The sequence below is a fragment of the Lipotes vexillifer genome, unplaced genomic scaffold, assembly GCF_000442215.2.
Source record: "Lipotes vexillifer unplaced genomic scaffold, Lipotes_vexillifer_v1.1 scaffold421, whole genome shotgun sequence".
Taxonomy (NCBI): Eukaryota; Metazoa; Chordata; class Mammalia; order Artiodactyla; family Lipotidae; genus Lipotes; species Lipotes vexillifer.
Window position 1 is genome coordinate 520822 of NW_006781198.1, and position 5671 is coordinate 526492.

Here is a 5671-nt window from a genome sequence, read left to right on the forward strand (position 1 = left end):
CATCTGCCTAAGAAAAGCAGGTGCCCATGCAAGATTTAATTAAAAAGCCATTGCCAGCTATAGAGCTTTTGGTTTCCTACATTACTGTAGTCATGTGAAATAAAATAACTGGGGCTATATTTTTCAAGAGGCATTAAGAATTCTTTCTGATGAACAGTTCCCCATCCATATGCAGGAGAATCTCAAAGACTTGAGGTGTGTAAGCCTAGTTGAGCCCTGAAAAACTGTTTTCAGTATTTTCCAGGTTCAGTCTGTATGTACCATGGCCAAGCCAACCTTCTTCAAGACTCATTTATTTGTCCTGAAATTTTATTTTGTGGGTGGTATGTGAGCAGATTTGGGCAAAGAAGCAAATTATATTAGGATTCTGGGTCTGGATAAGTAAAAGAAAACAAGTCTGTCTGTCTCTCATCTATGCCTGTCTCTCTCATTAAATGTCCCTTCTTTTTATCTGTCGCCTTCCCCCTTTTCTCTGAGGGAATTGACTCCACACATGCCCTTCACTAAAGGCTGGCTTGGTCTGGAGCCAAAGGAGCTCTTCAAGGTGCTGAAAACATTTCTGCTACAGAGCCAGGAACCAATTAAGTAAACATAAGCTGTTCACCTCCAGCTCTGTTTTCTTTGAGGTCATCAGCTTTGGTAGGACCCCCACCCAAGCCCCCTTTCTAACAACACAAAGAAGTAGGTGCTGAGATCATATCAAAAACTCAGACGTCTTTAGATACGGCAGAGGAGTGGGGAAGGCAAAGAGGGGGTAAATTCAGCCTGGAAAAGAAATCAAATCAGTTTTGCAAACTCCAAATACATACATTTTTACTCTTATCTAATATTACAACTTTTCTTGTCTCACAGGAAAGAAACTCCTGAGTTTTCCCTGTATACCTCCCAAATTCTTACATAACACAAACCACAAACCGCCAAAGCATGGAGTTAGCTACTCCTAATTTGTACGTGTTTGTGGATTTTAATACGCATGGGTTTTGTAGAGATTTGTGTCCATATAATAAACGTGAACGAGTTAGGGGTGTGTGGTGGTGGTGGTGGTGTGTGTGTGTTTGTGTGTGTGTGTGTGTTTGTGTGTATGCGACTGGGAGAGAGAGAGAATATGAATATTTGTGCGTGTGGAGAGAGGAAGGAAAGAAAAAGGAGCGGGAGAAGGACACATAGAGCCTAGAAAACCTCACCCCTGGGCTCCGCAAGGCTTTACCTGCCCCCTGCGATCCCCTGACCCGTGGAGCAAATGCAGCCAGCTAGCCGCAGATCTCTCGCTGGGGTCCCATCGCCGCCACCACCGCCGCCGCCGCCGCCGCCGCCGCCGCCGCCGCCGCCGCCGCCGCCGCTCCAGCCTAGCTGAGCTCAACCTGCGCGTGATTGACAGCTGGGCGTCCCGCGTGCCCGCGCATCCGAGGCCCGCGCAGCCGCCGCTGAAGGGGCCGGGTCGGCGCTGCGCGGACGTGAGGCGAGTGGGCGGGGCCCGGGTTGGCCAGCCCCGCTTCCGGCGACCCGAGTCTGGTGGTCCGCACAGGAGGGTGGCCGGCCTTCTGGGAGACGGGTTACTTTGCTCTTCGGAAGCTCCACGGGGACGGGCATCTTCTCTGCCTTCTGCCATGTCCAGTTTTCTTCTCCTGCCCAGCACAATATCTGACCGTAGCAAGCTTCATACACGTATTTTTTAGATGGATGGAGAAGGCAGACGGACCTGTTTCTTCCACACCCCCCACCCCGCCCCAGCCCCCCATTTGTAAAGGCTTATCCGGACCCTGTTTTTTGTCCTTGACGAGACCCGAGGTGAGGAACTTCGGCTGGCAGAGCGGTGCCCAACTGAAAGAACCTTCTCACTTATGTCAGCGTTGGGCACTTTCAGTGTCTCCCCTCACCCCCGATCCCAGGGTCATTTAGACTTACATGGGTGAGATGGAAGAATGATGGAGAAAATGAATTAAATGCTGATATTCAAGAAAAACACACAAATGCACGAAGGCAAGAACATACTAGAAAATTACCTGTGAACACCGCAGAAAAATGTATGTAGGTGTGGGCAGGTTAGCATATAAATACAACGATCCCTGCTTCAGGAGACTTTCTGCAGACCCCTGGTAAGTGGCATAATGCTGAAAATGATTACTAAAATAATTAATATTTGCACAGCCATTCTACACATAACAACATCCAATATTTAGGTGGTGTTTACTATGTCTCAGGCATTGCTTTCAGTATTGTACATATATATATTCATTATATGCATATTAAATCATTAAATCCTCACATCAGCCCTGTGTGTGGGGGTTATTCTTTATTATTCCAATTTTACAAATGAGGGGGCTGAGGCATAGAGAGAAGTGACCTGCCCCCATGGTGATACAGGCTCACAACTGCACGTCACGGGTCACACAGCTGCTAAATGGTGGAGGGGCACTGGAATCTACTCCTGGAGAGGATTTAGGGTATAAGTGATATTTTGCTTTTAAAAAACTAAGAAACAACTCTGTTTTTATTAAACAGTGGATATATCAAAGCAAATGTCGAGCAAATGCTTCGAGGAGAACCAAAAGATGGCTGTGCCTTCCATGATCCTCTGGTTCGCAACTCATGTCTCAGTTTCAACACCACTTAAGCCTGTGGGTGTCACTTATTTCTTTCTCCCTTCCCAGTCTTCATGAAAGTGCATCTTTCAGGAGTTTTGACATGTGGCTTGTTAGCTTGCTTTTTTCCCATATTCAGTGTGTGGATCCGGTGAAGATTTATTTATTCTTAGATTGTGACATGGCTACTGTGTTTTCCTATCCTTGAAAGTCCAAAAGAATCAGCACATGTGGAAAAATTCAGGGGCTCAGAGTTGTACATCTATCAGAGGTTAGTCTTTGGGAAGGGCGTGGCTGACTTCTTTTTGGTTTCTGCTAAGTGTAATGGTCTCTTTTGACAATGCACGAAGAATCTATCATCCATTAATCCAGAGAGTTAGTCTAAATAGGGCTTGGAATCAGACAGACATGGGTTGAATCCTGGCTTCTACAACCTCCTGCTGTTTAACCTGGTTAAGTTGCTTCACCACTGTAGGCCCCATTTTCTCCATCTAAAAAATGGTTATAGTAATATCTACTTCATATGGTAGTTATGAGAATTAAATAAAGTTATATTTATAAAGCATTTATCACAATGCTTGGTTCTTAGAAATTACTCAGTAAATGATAGCCATGGTGATGATGATGATGATGATGTTGATGATTTAGTTAAACCATTTGGGAGCCTATGAGTATTTTCAGCTTGGAGTCTCAAGCCTTCTAAGTTTCCTAGGCACTATCCACTTGCTTCATCTCCTTTTACCAGATGTTTCCAACCTGTGGCATCTCTGGCCTTTCTGTAAGTTTCTGATGAAGTAACACAGGGATGGACATACCTATCCAGGAACCTGGGGGCAATACGGGTCTTCCATATTCACTAGTGCATCTGCCTTTGGTTTTCTTTCTATCTGAAGTAACATGAATTAGTGAGATAAAGTAAGATATCAGTTACACACCCAAAGATGCCCTTAAAATGTGAGTTATCACCATTATCTTGCATTTTACAAATCATAGTTTTTATTTATGAGTTTTGCAAACATTAGGGAACAGAGAAGATCACTTTGAAGGCGTTAAGTTTTCACTTCAAACACACTGCACATTTTCCCTGAGTTATATTACATAGAAATATTTACCAGCGAATGTCTTATTAATTCATTATTCAACACACATTTATTTAGTGTCTGCCATTTAGAGCACAAAGGGTGAGATACAAACAGAAGCATTTTGGAAAGTCACAGAGAAGAGAGGTCAGGAGAGATTGCCAATTCCTGAGTTGCTTTCCAGAGGGATGCTGTTCCCCTTCCAAGTTCATTTCTCATCGCACTGAACATATTCGGTGTTTTTCAAACACAGCTTGTACTTTCTTCCTTGCCTTTATTTACTTCAGTGGTTCTCTATGCTTCTTCCCTCATATCTGTGTCTGCAAGTGCTGGCTGTTTGGTCCTAGCATGGCGAGTATCTTTTCCATAAAGCCTTCTTTGATATGCTTGAATATGATTCATTGTTCTTTATTTTGAATATATATGTACATATACATATATGTGAATATATCTGTCCTTACTTGTCTTGTACTGCCACTTTTATTTTTGCCTTGTATTGGCGTTATTTATATATCTATTTACTCTCCCTTGTTAGGCTTGTAAACATCGTGAAGGAAGGATTTACCTACAATTCACTGTGTAATCTATACAATGATTAGTACATCAGTTTGTAAAAATTAAGTGCTCATTTATGGTAAATGAATAAATTAGTAAATGAATGATGGGATCTGGAGAGACAGGTGGATAAGTTTTGGATAAAAGGAAGAGAGAAGAGAGTATTAGGACAGGCTTAGGGAATAAAAAAGCACAAGATTCAGCTTGCAGGCTCAGTTCTCAGATTTGTTCCTGGAATTTAGGGTCCCTAAGAGGAGGATGGAGAAGGGTCTCCATGTTACTCATTTACTCACTGTTGAGAGGCAGAGCCTTCAGCCACTGGACACTTTGGTGGTGGCCTCGATTGCTCCTGGGATTACTGCAGCCTGGTCAGCCTCTGCCTGCCTGGCTGTGAGCTTGCCATGCCAAGGCCACAGTGTTCTGTACCAGGCAGTAGCTTGTGATTAGTATGCTCTCTGTGTTCCTGGACAGAACAGATGTCTGTCTGCTTTTTTCTGCTTCATGATGGTAGCAGGTTCCCAATGATCAAGATCCAATTTCACATTTTCTGAAATCCTGGGCTGAGAAATTCTGTTTGGTCAGTTCTGAGGCCCAGCCTCCCTCTTTGCAGGAAATCTTTGCTTTGCAGATTAGTGTGGACAGAGGGTGTGGTGGGCAGGAGCGGCAGCGGCACTTAGCCTTGCTCGGGTGGAGCAGGCGACTACAGGGAGTACTTCTTTCTCCTTCAGATATTACACTGTTAGCACACAGCCACACTGGAGATACTGTGGATTTGGTTCCAGCCTGCCACAACAAAGCGAGTATTGCAATAGTGGGAATCATATGAATTCTTTGGTTTCTCAGTGCATATAAAAGTTACTGTAATTTATTAAGTACCTTATACTGTAATGTATAAAGTGTGCAATATCATTATGTCTAAAAAATGTACATACCTTAATTTAAAAATGCTTTATTGCTGAAAAATTCTAGCCATCATTTGAGCCTTCAGCAAGTTATAAGCTTTTTGTAATGGTAACATCAAAGATCACTGATAACAGATCACCATAACACATATAATAATAATGAAAAAGTTTGAAATATTGCAAGAATTACCAAAATGTGACACAGAGACACCAAGTGAGCAAATGTTGGAAAATGGTGCTGATAGACTTGCTTGATGCAGGGTGGCCACAGACCTTCAGTTTGTAAAAAATGTAATGTCTGTGAAGTGCAATAAAGCAGAGTACGACAAAATGAGTGGTATACCTATATACAAACACAACTAACTTTTGTGTGTTAATTTTGTCTCCTAAAACTGTACTGAATTTACTGATTAGTTCTTTTTTTTTTGATGGAGTATTTAGGACTTTATATAAGATCATATCATTCAGAAACAAAGACAACTTTACTTCTTCCTTTCCAATTTGGATACCCTTTCTCCCTCCCTCCCTCCCTCCCTCCCTTCCTCCCTCCCTC

The 5671-nt window shown here is 43.0% G+C and overlaps 1 protein-coding gene across 1 annotated transcript in view; it reads right to left on the reverse strand.

The window, feature by feature from the left end:
• The window catches only part of NRSN1 (neurensin 1), an 18626-nt gene extending 17306 nt beyond the window's left edge, over positions 1 to 1320 (reverse strand). Inside the window, exon 1 of the mRNA XM_007454517.1 lies at positions 1208 to 1320. The gene's annotated coding sequence lies outside the window, so the exon portion shown is untranslated. The remainder of the gene's footprint in view (positions 1 to 1207) is intronic.
• Positions 1321 to 5671: the final 4351 nt, after the last annotated feature.